The sequence below is a fragment of the Rhinatrema bivittatum genome, chromosome 2 (assembly GCF_901001135.1).
Source record: "Rhinatrema bivittatum chromosome 2, aRhiBiv1.1, whole genome shotgun sequence".
Classification (NCBI taxonomy): domain Eukaryota; kingdom Metazoa; phylum Chordata; class Amphibia; order Gymnophiona; family Rhinatrematidae; genus Rhinatrema; species Rhinatrema bivittatum.
In genome coordinates, this window is record NC_042616.1 from 701,530,535 (window position 1) to 701,543,888 (window position 13,354).

At 38.2% G+C, this 13,354-nt stretch overlaps 1 protein-coding gene across 4 annotated transcripts in view; it reads right to left on the minus strand.

The window, feature by feature from the left end:
- The window catches only part of RUNX1T1 (RUNX1 partner transcriptional co-repressor 1), a 360,608-nt gene that overhangs the window by 29,055 nt on the left and 318,199 nt on the right, over positions 1–13,354 (minus strand). The window contains exon 12 of one of the 4 annotated variants that reach the window (XR_003854876.1): positions 7,332–7,452. The exons of the other annotated variants lie outside the window; for them this stretch is intronic. The gene's annotated coding sequence lies outside the window, so the exon portion shown is untranslated. The remainder of the gene's footprint in view (positions 1–7,331; positions 7,453–13,354) is intronic. 4 annotated transcript variants of the gene reach the window in all.

Genomic DNA, 13,354 nt, shown 5'->3' on the forward strand with positions numbered 1-13,354 from the left:
CCCCAAAAAAAACCCCAACATGCACATTTTAACCTACAAAAATTAATGCCTGCCTGGAGCAGGCGTTAATTCTTGAGAAGCTCAAAAAAATTACAGAAAAGCAGAAAATACTACTTTTCTGTTCCTTTTTTCGGTTCCTCTGATTTAAAATCATTGCAATATTAAATTGGAGGAACCAAAATAGGAGAATTTATTAAAAAAAAAAAAAATTGTGCCGGCAGATAGGTTAGGAAAACGGATGCTCAATTAACGAGCATCCATTTCCCTAACTCTTGACTGTGCACAGGTTAGGAAAATGGACATTCATAAAATTGAGCGTCCATTTTCCTAACAGGCTGACAGCCACCTCTCATGGACGCCTGCTGCCGAGAAGGCGCTAGGGGTGCACAATTTCCCCCTAGTGCCTCCTTTTTACCACAGAACCTGATTTAAATATTAAATTGGTTGCCTGGGAGAAGTGGATTGGCGCGTGTTAAGGGAGTGGGCACTCAAATCATGAGAGACCATTTAACGCGTGCCAATATTGCATTGACCTGATACTGAATGGAATCTGGTTTTGGAAGTTTCCATTCCAATTTTTGTATGCATGTTTCTCTTTCTAATTTGTGCTACTTTAGGTAAGGGTGGGTCTTTGTTCTGCATTTATGACAGATATGAGGTATTTAACTATTGTTAAGTTTCTGTGTGGGGAATATAGGAGTCCATCTGGTTCTGTTTTCCCCATAGAAAGTGTATTCCCCATAGAAAGTGTATTCCCCATAGAAAGTTCCAGGGCTTGGTGTAACACTTGCAATACTGCCTTTTCATAGGCAATGTTGTTGCTGTTATGAGTCCTAGGCGTTATTGCTATTTTATTATGGCATAGATTTTGAGGGCCTGCTTTTCAGGGTTTTGTGTTATTTCACAATGAAATACATAATTCAATAAGCCAGTGAGCATGTAATTTATCCAGATATTCAGTGGACTTTACCCAGACACAGTTCTCAATGAATATCTGAGTAAAGCTACTCTAGACCTATTTGTGCAGACCTACTTGTCCATATAAATTTAGCTAGATAGCATTCAATATAGTGCTATCCAGGAAATTATGTTTGCCTACCCTCACCAAACACCCTTTTTTGTCTGGATAATTTTATATGCACAAAACTTTTATGTGCAGATAAAGTTATATGAATGAAGAATTAAAAGAACAGTTTTATGTGGGTAAAAGTAGAGTTAATCTGCATAAATATTTTGAATATGTATCTTGAAATATCTGGTAGTGTTACTGAGGTAACACCAGAATGTGAATCTTTTTATTTTGTATGGTATGTTGTAAGGGGAAATAGATTTAATCATTTTGGCACCTGTTGGGGAAAACTGTAGACATAGGGCTTGATTTACAGAACTGGGCGTGCAGGGTTTATATTGAGATTTTATTCTATCCTCCATTGACTTCAGACTCACTCTCAAATAACTTTAATGGTATTTTGTAATGAGTGGTTGAAAATAACCGGGGTTTCTTTATTTCATGGAATCCCATTGGACTTTTTCATGTTGTGCCTTTTATGGCCATCTTAAGGAGGCTGCCCCGTGGGTCTAGGCATATTTAGAAATGTCACTTTGGCTTGTCCCCTCCATACCTCGTTTGCCCCCTTATTCCCCCTCCCCCCCCCCAATACTTCTGTCTAGAGAGGCCACTAGTCAGCAAGCCAGAAGAGCATCACAATTTGGCCACCTTCCCCACCTGCCTCAATTGTCTCTCTGGTTAAGTCAGCAATGTGAGGTGGAGAGAGAAGCCTTTTGAGTTGATGCTACTGCTTTGCTTCCCATGGCGGTTTGGTTCTTGTAAGAAGAATCAGGCAGTTACCTGTGGGAGGCAGAAAAAGGCACCTTCTCCTCAGCAGGATTTCTTCCTGCTCGGGTATACAAGTCTGCAGAAAAGTAAGAGCAAAGGAGGAGAGGATGCAAGTATAGGGATGAGAATCTGGGGGAATAAAACAGAGTGGGAGGAGAGTGGAGAGCTCTGAGTGGAGGGCAGAGAGGCATTTGTATGTGCTTGTATTTGAGGGGGGAGACAAAGTGAGAAAAAACTTCACCAGTGAAGTGATCAATGCTTGGCAACTGGGTCACAGAGGAGTAGACTAGAGTGTCATTTCATCACAGGAAATGAGTATAGATTGCATTACAGTTTCAAATGTTTCTGAGGATGTGCACAGTTGCACGTATGAGTTCATGGAGGGTCTGTTTTTTGGTGCATATGCTTGTGACAGCACCACTGCAGTACTTTTAGTTATGCATGTGACTTCAGCCGAGCTGTCATTCACTTAAATTTATTGTCCATTGGTTTGCCATTTCTGCTTCTTGTGAAAAACTTTATAATCATTTGCTGTATGATTTCCAATTTTCACGGTCTTCCAGGAAGGAAAAAGGGTTTAATCTTTGCTCTGATTGATGTTGTGCATGTTTAAATGTTCTCAGTTTTTAAGCAGAGTTGCCAACTGTCACAGTCAGCTTAATTATACATGTATATCATAGGGTTCAACCACAGGTATTCTCATTCATGAATAACATATATCACATACCTGTATATATAAATATAAATAACATTTATTTGTATCAAACTTTATATCAAACCATTTGTTTAAAGGTTTTCTTATATGTTTACCACAATACAATATAAAGCCTATACATATTTATGTAAATTCACCCACTCTTCACACTCATACTACATACAGTACAATACATTAAACATTTTCTATAATTTGTCTCATTTTAAACATTTATCAAAACAGTGTAAAAACACTCCCACAAATACCAAATTATCCTTTACGCACAATTTCTCCATATTCCTAGTGGTATAATCCTTGTATTCTTCTTTCTTCTTCCAAATGATTCCTCATATCATTTTTTTCTTCCCTACAAGAGACTCCTGATTCACCCACGGTTTTGTCAGGGGATTCAAAAATTATCATCTAAATGGATCACCACTTTTTTAACTGGGAGCCATCCATATTAAACTCTGCTTGAATATTTCACCATTCTTTAATATCTTTTATAAAAACAAACAATCTTTATTATAAATTACTCCTACAAAATCATTTCAAATTGTACTGAACTCATTTTCAACAAATTTGAATAGCTTATTAACCATTCAAATCAAAGAACACCTGGCCACACAATTACCATGAATATATACAAAAAAACCACTTTCCACTTCCAAAACAAACATGTTCACTACAAACACTTACCTGAGAGATCAATTGTAACCCTTCTCAACACCAAAAATCACGGAGCACAACAAATTCTATCTTCAATTCCAGGGCCAACTATTATTCTCCTTTTCACAGCTACTAAAGACAAAAACGGACCAGCAAAGTGCATTAATACCACACGATATCCCAAGATAAACCTCATCCATATAATTGTCTAAATATCTCCTTATTTCAAAGACAACTTTTAGCTTACCCGACTACTTTTCCATCCTTTATTACAACATTTTCATGCCGTTCAATTCCAGAAACAGTTATTGTTCTTCTTATCGCAGCTATCAAAATCGAAAACAGACCAGCGAAATGCGTTAATACCACACGACAACCCAAAATAGACCTCATCTTATACAATTATCCCCATATCTCTTTACTGAAAGAATTTTTTAACTTACCCAACTACTTTCCATCCTTTATTTCAACATATTCATAATGTCGACAGCATCCTCCATTAGGACGCCGCGTCTGTGCACTCGCACCAACACCACCCATTAAATATCAGTCTCTTACAGCGTCCAATGTAAAGGATGCCAAAGGTGACAATGATGTCACCAATCTGTAAAAAAAGATGCTGAACCAGCAATACCGAAACCCATACAAACTCATTATTTCAAACATCATAAGCCTCACAACCCCCAAGCAAAAAGGGAACAAACGCACAATATCAAACCCACTCAGACTCACTATTCCAATCTACCATAACATCTCAACCCATTATCTCAAAAACAGAACACCATAACTTCCACACTCACCAATCCTACCCATCTCAAAACCAGTCAATGATCTAAACATTAACGTATACCCTCATAACCAGATTAATGTATGCTATAATGCACCCCTAGAATCTCACACCAGCATTCCACCTAACTCAAAACAACTAATTGTCTAAACATTAGCCAATATCACATTAACCAAATTAAATTGTGCTATAGTATACACCTCCAACCTCACACTAAACAGGCTACCCGTAAGCCATATATTCAAATGTATGCACTCCACTCTATGTCCACATTTAACCCCCCCAGTTCAACTGTTCCCCAATTGAAGATATATCATAGTTCATTAATATTATTACAGAAGGAACAATTACCTCCCCATTGCAGCTGTATACGATTCAATACACAGAATCTAAGATCTTGTAATTTATGTTTCAGCTTTTTCCAATGTTGCACGAAGGGTGCATCTTCCTTTTCCCTACGAATACTGCTTAAGTATTCCACAATTCTCACCTTAATAGGTTGTTTGGTCTGGCCAATATAAAATAGTTTACATGGGCACACAATCAAATAAATTACTTGATTAGTATTGCAATCAAAGCTACCCGGTAAGACATAATTATACCCCATTGATGAAACATATATAGAACTAGTCTCATGTACATATGGACACACTGCACAATTACCACATTTATATTGGCCTCTTTGTTCTACATCATCACTCTGCTCCCTCATCACTGTTGTCAACATATCCCACAATGAACGGTTCTTCTTAAACGCAAGAATGGGAGGATGTTGGAATGCACCATTTTTCAAAATTGACCAATGCCAATGAACAATAGCTTTATCAGTTGCCAAATGTGAGAAAGGTAATGTACAAACCAGTCTGGTTAATGGAAACCTATTTCCTGTCAGCAATAAATTGTCCCGATTAGCATACAAAGCACGCTTATATGCTTTCCTGATGACCTTTCGTTTATAACCTGTACTAAAAAAGATCAGACAATTCCTGTGCCTTAATCTTAAAATCACTCATAGTTGTACATAGTCAAAGTAACCTCAAGAACTGGCCAATAGGAATGTTTTCTTTCAGTCGTTTCAGATGAAAGCTAGTAAAATCCAAAGTGGTGTTCTTATCTATTTCTTGCCTATAAATCGTAGTAAACAATTTCCCTTCACTTTTATAAATCAACATGTCTAAAAAAGGTATCTGCTTTTGATCCATGTGAAATTCAAATTTGAGGTTCTCATCCAATGAGTTTATCCAAACTATAAATTCTTCCAACCTCACTTTGGACCCCACAGATACATAAATGTCATCTATGAGCCTTTTCCATACAATCATCTCCTTCTAAAAAGGAGATGAATATATGAATTTGTTTTCGAAATCAGCAACATATAAACAGGTGGATGACCCCATCGGGATGCCCTTTATTTGATGGAAGTATCTATCTTCAAACTGAAAAACTTTTCTTCAAAACTACAGATAACCGGCCTAACAAATGTCTCCGTCGATCTGGTATCTCTAATTTGTCCAATATACCTCGGACAATCTTGAATAGCTGAGTCTTGTGGTATGTTAGTATACAGGGCTGAAATATCAGCAGTCACCAACCACCATTCTTCCTCAATCCTATCTATTTTATCCAACATTCTAATGAAATCAGCTGAGTCATTAATATATGAATCAATCTCCAAAACACTCGGTTGTAATAGATGATCGATATTTTGAAATTGGTTAAAAAATACAGCCTATCTCAGAGACAATAGGCCAACCTGGGGGTGAATGAAAATTCTTATGTATTTTAGGTAAAACATAAAAAACCGGATTCACCGGGAAATTCTCATACAAATAATCCCCCAACTTTCTTTCAATTTTAGGTCTTACAGCTTGCTGGATCAATGTAAAGATTTCCAATTGTATTCTTTCCATAGGATTACTATCCAAAGGGTCGGTAAAAATTTACATCATTCAATTTACGGTTCACTTCACTTATATACTATGATTTATCCATAACCACCATCGCTCCCCCCTTATCCATGGCCTTTATTATAATATCAGAATCATATTGTAATGTCTGTAACACTTGTCTCTCTTCCCATGTAACATTATGATGTATAAATTAATTTGTCTTCTCCAGATTTGACAAATCTCTCAATACCAAATTTTCAAACATCACAATAAATGGGTCTTGCGGATTCGGTGGCATCCATTTCGACTGCCTAACAAATTTAGATCCCTGTGTTAGCCCAACAGTCTGTTCACTGCCTTCAAAAAATCTCACAATTTTTAATCTACGGAAGAATCTAAACAATTCCACCCAGGTATTAAATGGGTCAAATTCCGCTGTTGGCACAAATGTCAACCCTTTAATGCTGATAATTCACTCTGAGACAACACATGGGAAGACAGATTCACAACTGATTCATTTATTACCTCATTGGACAGTGGATGCGATAACCTTTGTACAGATTGCTGGCATTCATTTGAGGGAACCAATTCCTCCCTCCCCCCCCCCCTCAATTCTGAGATTGTAAAAAAATACTGGTTATCATTGTGCAAATGGTCGTCAACCACAATGTTATTGTCCAATGGAGTGTTCACTAAAGTTTGGCCAAAAGATACTGTTCTCTTCCGTGTACTATCAACCAATTCTCCTTCCTCATCTGAATTTTCCGAAGAAGAGGAAAAAGTTTTACCACTAGGAATGTGGAGGAAATGCATGTAAAGGATAATTTGGCATTTGTGGGAGTGTTTTTACACTGTTTTGATAAATTTTTAAAATACACTATTACTGAGACAAATTATAGAAAAATGTTTAATGTATTGACTGTGTGTAGTATGAAGAATGAGTGAATTTACGTAAATATGTATATGTTTTATATTGAATTGTGGTAAACATATAAGAAAATGTTTTAACAAATGGTTTGATACAAATAAATCTTAATATTCACATATACAGTCAGCTTAATGACCTGCAAAACTCTTGTTTGTCTTCTATGAAAAAGCCAGTGACTAAACATCACTGCATTCAAGTTTTACCAAAGAATTAAATGTATGAATACAGAAAAAAATAAATATTTAGTTCAGTAAATGTATCCTGTGTGATGTGTCTCTCTCTGGTGGCATGTACTTAGGTCCTACGAGGCTGCATTACTACGTTTCTGTGCAAAGAGGGGTGAATGTCAGCATACTAAGTCCAGCTCTGCACAAAATGGCAACAATAAAACGTATTTTAAAAAATTAGATTGTAGGTAAAAATCTAGAAGACTCAGTAGAATATATTTTCGTTAGTTAACCACCTTAAATTATAAGAATCACTTTCCTTTCTCTTTGATATGTCACTGGATTGTGATGGGTAAGCACCTTTTTTATATTGTCATATGTTCTTATTTCTCGCCTTCTGGTATTCTGTTCTTTTCTCTATTACTGCTTCCTTCCCGGACCTCTGTTTTCATCTGTCTAATTTCCCTTCTTCTCTGCATCTCTGATGGTTAAAATGACAATAGAATTTGATAGGTAGGGTTTAAAGAAGAGTACGATTTTTGTATACCGGCATTCATGGGTACATATGTCGGTTTACAGGGTTATGCAAATAACAGTTAAAATATTTGCAAATCAAAATTAAGTCTAAAATATATAAATACATCATTTCAACTCATTATAAAATACCTTAAAATACAACTAAAAACAGTTAAAATTAGTCATAAACATAAAATCTAAAATTAACTTAAATATAAAAGATAGCTTTCTTATGTAATCTCCCTCTGATAGATTTTTCTTCTAGCTGGTGGAACAGGAGGAGAAGAAAGAGCTTTCTTATGTAATCTCCCAATGACAGATTTTTCTTCTAGCTGGAGGAGCAGGAGGAGAAAGAACAAGAGCCCCCCATTCCAGCAGGAAGAAGCCCAGATACACACCACTCCATGACTCAAAGAGCCTGCAATCAAGTTGGCTTTTATTCAGCATTTTGTGTATTGCTTAGATGTATTATTGCTTAATGTTTGTCATCTCTTCTGAAGTGCTGTGATTGAAGGTGACATATGTGTGCTGTGAAGGCAGGATAAGAGACACATACATACATTAGCTTGTGTGACAGAACACTAATTCAAGTAGGCAGTGTGAGTGAGAGAGTCATACTTGCTAACAGACAACAATGCTAACAATGATGGTATCTTCTGATTTGCCTAGAATCCAGGGGACCCACAGTATTGTGGATGTGTGCATGTAGAAGTATGTGGCATTCAAATATGAGTGTGTGAGCTGATACAAAACGAGAGTGTGTGTGTCTATGTAGCCATAAAGGTAAAGATTCAAAACATTACACATGCAAAAGTCAGCAAATACATGTGTATGTATATTCTACTCACATATTCCATAATTATAAAAGTCCAAAATTCACATGTATATTCGTTATTGTGCACACAAACACATGTAAAAAGGAAACATAGAAACAATGACAGAAGAAGACCAAACGGCCCATCCAGTCTGTCCAGCAAGTTTCACACTTTTTTTTTTTCTCATACTTATGTTACTCTTGGCTCTTAGCAACCTTTTGGTTCTATTTCCCTTCCACCCCCACCATTAATGTAGAGAGCAGTGTTGGAGCTGCATCTAAGTGAAATATCTAGCTTAATTAGTTAGGGGTAGTAACCGCCGCAATGAGCAAAGCTATACCCATGCTTATTTGTTTACCCAGACAATGTAATTCAGTCCTTGTTGGTTGTTGTCTGTATATAGATCCACTTTTCTTCATTCCCTCTGCCGTTGAAGTAGAGAGCTATGCTGAATATGCATTGAAAGTGAAGTATCAGGCTTATTTGGTTTGGGGTAGTAACCGCCATAACAAGGAAGCTACTCCCCGCTTTTTTGTGAATGCAAATCCTTTTTTCCACATTCATTCACGTCCTCTAGACTTTATGGATCCACAGTGTTTATCCCATGCCCCTTTGAAGTCCTTCACAGTTCTGGTCTTCACCGCTTCCTCCAGAAGGGCATTCTAGGCATCCCCACTTAGGAGCAGCCTAAGTGCATTCCCAGGCAAGTAAGTTGCAATGTTAAAAGGCACTTATGCACTTATATTTACCTGCTTACGTATTTTTATACCTGCTAATGTTTATTTTGGAGTACTGACTAAGTGGGAGGTCTGGATGAACTGAGGGGAGTTCAAGCTGAAGAATCAGGAGGGTCTTGATGAGCAGCAACAGGACTGGGTTAACTGATGGACAAATTGGTAAAACTGGTAATTTCATTTACATGTGCATAATATAAAATGCCACAACTTACTTGCGGAAATTGCGACTTATTTTCAAGCGTAAAATATACGCACATAAATGTTTAAAATAGATGGGTACAATGCGAACATTCAATGCATTGAGATATGTAGTTTCAACGCATTTCATTCATTCGTGCATAAACCTACATTTGTGCATGTTGGGTAGAGAAACACCTATTTGTGAATATTACACACACATTATTGAAAAATCTGTTTATAGCTTTCAGAAGACAAATATAGCATAACAAATAAAATACTATACATAAGAAATTGCCATGCTGGGTCAGACCAAGGGTCCATCAAGCCCAGCATCCTGTTTCCAACAGAGGCCAAACCAGGCCACAAGAACCTGGCAATTACCCATACACTAAGAAGATCCCATGCTACTGATGCAATTAATAGCAGTGGCTATTCCCTAAGGGGAGGATTTTAAAAGGCCTGCGCGCGTAAATCCTTCCGGATTTACGTGCGCCAGCACGCCTATTTTGCATAGGCCGCCGGCACGCGAAAAGCCCCGGGACGCGCGTAAGTCCCGGGGCTTTCGAAAAGGGGAGGGAGGGGGCGTGTCCGGGGGCGTTCCCGAAAAGACCCGGTGTTTCGGGGGCGGGCCATGGCGTTTTGGGGGCGAGCCCGGGGGCATGGCGCCGGCCCGGGGGCGTTGTCGAGGCCTCTGGACCAGCCCCCGGGACCGGAGGACGGAGCGGGGCTGCCGGCCAGCGCGCGCAAAGTTACGCTGGCGTAACTTAAGTTAGCAGGCGTAACTTTGCCGACAAAAGTAGGGGGGGGGTTTAGATAGGGCCAGGGGGGGTGGGTTAGGGAGGGGAAGGTGGAGGGAGGGTGAAGGAAAGTTCCCTCCGAGGCCGCTCCGAAATCGGAGAGGCCTCGGAGGGAACAGGCAGCGCGCACTGGGCTCGGCGCACACAGGTTGCACAAATGTGCACCCCCTTGGGCGCGCCGACCCCGGATTTTATAAGATACGCGCAGCTATGCACGTATCTTATAAAATCCAGCGTACTTTTGTTCACGCCTGGTGCGTGAACAAAAGTACGCGATCGCTTATTTTTTAAAGATCTACCCCTAAGTCAACTTGATTAATAGCAGTTAATGGACTTCTCCTCCAAGAACTTATCCAAACCTTTTTTGAACCCAGCTACACTAATTGCACTAACCACATCCTCTGGCAACAAAATCCAGAGCTTTATTGTGCATCAAGTGAAAAAGAATTTTCTCCGATTAGTTTTAAATGTGCTACTTGCTAACTTCATGGAATGCCCCTAGTCCTTCTATTATTCGAAAGTAAATAACAGTCACATCTACTCGTTCAAGACCTCTCATGATCTTAAAGACCTCTATCATATCCCCCCTCAGCTGTCTCTTCTCCAAGCTGAACAGCCCTAACCTCTTCAGCCTTTCCTCATAGGGGAGCTGTTCAATCCCCTTTATCATTTTGGTTGCCCTTCTCTGTACCTTCTCCATCACAACTATATCTTTTTTGAGATGCGATGACCAGAATTGTACACAGTATTCAAGGTGCGGTCTCACCATGGAGCGATTATAGAGGCATTATTTATTTAAAAACTTTTCTATACCGTCGTTTAGTGATACACCATCACAACGGTTTACAAATAGGCACATAAATAAGTTCAAAATGGATTTACTTTAACCAGAGGGTGCCATAGTTGTTCAGATACATGATTCGGTATTACAAGCTATATGTAAAGTGTATTAAAATTCCCTTTATGGGCTAACCATAGATGCTGTATACTGTAATTCTTTAACTTAATACTTAAGTATGATAAAATAAAAACACACATATGTTCTCAGGTGACTTTTGCCTGTGTGTATAAGTCCTATTCTTGTTTCTTAGTAACACCTATTTCCCATTCTCACTTTGAAAAGCCTTTTTGAAAAGCCATGTTTTTAAGCTTTTTTTGAAAAGTTTTTGATCCCTTGTTAGTCTTATTTTGGGTGGCATTGAGTTCCATAATATAGGGCTGACTAATGACAGTGCTCTCTCCCTTACGTGTGTCAGTTAGCTGTCTTTACAGAGGGTATGGTTAGTAAGGCTTTATTTGCTGATCTGAGATTTCTTTGGGGAACATATAGTCTTAACGCAGTGTTTAACCAATCAGTTTTTTCTTCATTAATTTCTGTTTTATTAACTATTATTTATTAATTTTTCCTAATAATTCCTAACATTCTGTTTGCTTTTTTGACAGCTGCAGCACACTGAGCCGACGATTTCAAAGTATTATCCACTATGATGCCTAGATCTCCCTCCCGGGTGACAGCTCCCAACACGGAACCCAACATCGTGCAACTACAGGCCACATACAGGCATATATACCACCTCGCACAGTTATTTGAAAGTTATCCTCCCTGGTTATGAGAGATTATCTGCATATTGTATTTGAGATTTTAAGTGGTAAACATCAAGCTCTGTGATATCTAGAAGGAAAAGCAGCACTGACCTTTTAAAAGTCACATTTGTCAATGTTAGAAAATAGGAGAAAGTTCTTTTAATGTGATAAGAAAGGTAGCTGAAACAAATCTTATTTTGCCAAAACTGTAAACATGTTTTTTAAACTGTCAAAATCACTTCCATAGAAAGTAGTTAGAACTGTGAGCTTGGGATAGTGCTCTGACACAGGCTTATGCTAACCTCAGTCGGGGATTATTTATATTCAGGTCTAACAGATGCAAAGAATAATGAAAGCTGTGTATTTTTGTGTTTTTGGGTGGCTTGATATTTGTAGGGAGGTCAGTGAGCAGAGGACACTAACAGAGCATCTCTGGTGGCTACTCTTGCATGATATGAATATCTTTTTCAGAAGGGAGACACATATGGGGAAAAATTCAGTCACTGGTTGGATTGTAAAAATAGCCAGATACATGGATCTGGCTAGTTTTTGAGGGATATTTAGTGGTGGAGCTGCACTATTGAACATAGCCAGCTTTCTATTTAGCTATCTAAAGGACTGACTACTATACAGCATGACCAGAGCTAGCCACATAAATTATCCGGCTAACTCTGAATATCTAAGTTACCGTAACTGGATAAATTAGCCAGGTAACTTAACTCCGCCTTGGAATGCCCCTACATCAGGAGTGGCCAACTCTGGTCCTCGAGAGCCTTAAACAGGCCTGGTTTTCAGGATATCCACAATGGAGGCAGTGCATGAAAATCTATCTCATCCTTATTCATTGTGGATATCCTAAAAACCAGGCCTGTTTGTGGATCTTGAGGACCTGAGTTGACCACCCTTGCCCTACATAATCTGGCTAAATTTTAGACCAATAAGAAGCTATCTGGCTAAAATGTAACTGGATAAATAATTTCCAATTTATTAATATTTTCCTTATCTGAATAACTCACTACTTATCCAGCTGCTGAATATATTGACCTAATACTTTCTATTTTTTATGAATATTACTAGAGTATCTGCATTAATGACAGCTGTTATTCAAGTTTATTCTAATAGTTGAATTGCAAAGGCCAAAAAGAATTTGGGCAAAGCAAACCCTTTATGAAAACGTACTTTTTCATTATTACTATTATTGCTATAACAGTCTCAGATCATTTTATTAAGAAAGAACAATTAAATAAATGGTTATCATAAAACAACCTACGAACATGATATATGGATATGATCTCCTGATAATATTTAATGCAGGAAATGTTATTAGGTTTTGACTATAGGGATTTGCTTTAAAATAAGACCACTCGGCTTTCACACTGATATTTTAACAAACTGTTCCTTCAGTTTTATCCATTATATTTTTCTAGAAAGTGTTACATGGGATTTCCTTTCCACACTAGAAGTATCGATGTTATTCTTGCACTAGTGACTGCATGTTATATCTATTGCCATATGTCTCATATCAGGAGAATTCAAAGCTTTCACCATCATGTTCAAATCTGCCCTGAGGTTTACTATATCCATTCCCATTTCAGTCTCACTGCCACTCGCAGTCATTTAATTTCTTCCTACCAGATGTTGGTTGTCCTACCCTTCAGTTCACCCATAATCCCTGTAGCTCAAATAATGAATTCTAATTAAAAAAAAACAAAAAACCATCCTTACAGCTCCACAGACTCATTTTTCATTGAGAC